This window comes from Orycteropus afer, unplaced genomic scaffold (assembly GCF_000298275.1).
Source record: "Orycteropus afer afer isolate SDZICR_OR568_19922 unplaced genomic scaffold, OryAfe1.0 scaffold00384, whole genome shotgun sequence".
Classification (NCBI taxonomy): Eukaryota; Metazoa; Chordata; class Mammalia; order Tubulidentata; family Orycteropodidae; genus Orycteropus; species Orycteropus afer.
In genome coordinates this window covers 638,057-639,678 of record NW_006921971.1, presented here as the reverse complement: position 1 = coordinate 639,678, position 1,622 = coordinate 638,057, and positions in this window count along the sequence as shown.

The window sequence follows — 1,622 nt, the reverse complement described above, 5'->3', positions numbered from 1 at the left end:
ACCAACAAAAAAAAGTCCTGGCCCAGACAGTTTCATCAGAGAATTCTACCAAACATTCAGAGAAGAACTGACACCAATCCTACTCAAATATTCCAAAACATAGAAAAGGATGGAATCCTCCCTAACTCATTTTATAAAGTAAGCATAACCTTGATACTGAAACCAGGCAAAGACATCATTAAAAAGGAAAATATCCCTCATGAATATAGAGGCTAAAATCTTCAACAAAATCCTAGCCAAAAGACTCCAACAGCATATCAAAAATTAATTTATTATGACCAAGTGTGGTTCATATCAGGTATGCAAAGATGATTCAACATTAGAAAAACAATCAACAACATTCACCACATAAATAAAACAAAGGAGAAGAACCACATGATCATATCAATTGATGCAGAAAAGGCATTTGATAAAATCCAACATCCATTTCTGATCAAAACTCTCAACATAATAGGAATAGAAGGGACATTCCTCAACATAATAAAGGGCATTTATGCAAAACCAACAGTCAACATTATTCACAATGGAGGGAGACTGAAACCATTCCCCCTTGCGAACAGGAACCAGACAAGGATGCTCTCTATCACCACTTCTATTCAACATGGGATTAGAAGTCCTAGCCAGGGCAACAGAACAACAAAGGGAAACCAAAGGCATCCAAATTGGTAAGGAAGAAGTCAAACTATCCCTATTTGCTGATGATATGATCCTTATACCTAGAAAACCCCAAGAGACTCAAGTCAAAACTTTACCGGAACTAATTGAGAGATTTAGCATCGTGGCAGGATATAAGATCAACATCCAAAAATCAGTTGGATTCCTCTATATCAGCAAAGAGATTGATGAAAAAGAAGTAAGGAAATCAATACCATTTACAATAGCTACCAAAAAATAAAATACTTGGGAATAAATCTTACCAGTGATACAAAAGACCTGTACAAAGAAAAGTATAAAAGACTACTTCAAGAAACCATAAGAGATCTACAGAAATAGAAGAACATACCATGCTCATGGATAGGAAGATTGAAAATTGTTAAAATGTCAGTTCTACCCAAAGCAATCTATATATACATTCAAGGCAATCCCAATCCAGATCCCATCAACATTCTTTAAGGACATGGAAAAACCAATCATTAACTTTATATGGGAGCTTTGGTGGCGTAATGCCTAAGACATTTGACTGCTAACCAGAAACGTGGTGGTTCAAATCCACCAGCCACTCCTCGGAAAGAAGGCTGGGCAATCTACTTCTGTAATTTCCGCTTCGGAAACCCAAGGAGGGGTATCTATGAATTGGATCCAACTCGATGGCAGTGAATTTGATTATTATTATGATTGAAGAAAAACAACAGAGTAGAAGGTCTTACACTGCCAGATCTTGAAACCAACTATACAGCTACAGTAGTCAAAACTACCTGGTATTGGTACAAAGAAAGACACAAAGACCAATGGAATAGAACTGAGAACCCAGAAATAGATCCATCAACCTATGGTCAGCTGATCTTTGACAAAAGGCTGAAACCCATTAAATGGGGAAGAGAATGTTTGTTTAATAAATGGTGCTGGCAAAACTGGATATCCATTTGCAGAAAAATGAAACAAGATCTGTACCTCACACCATA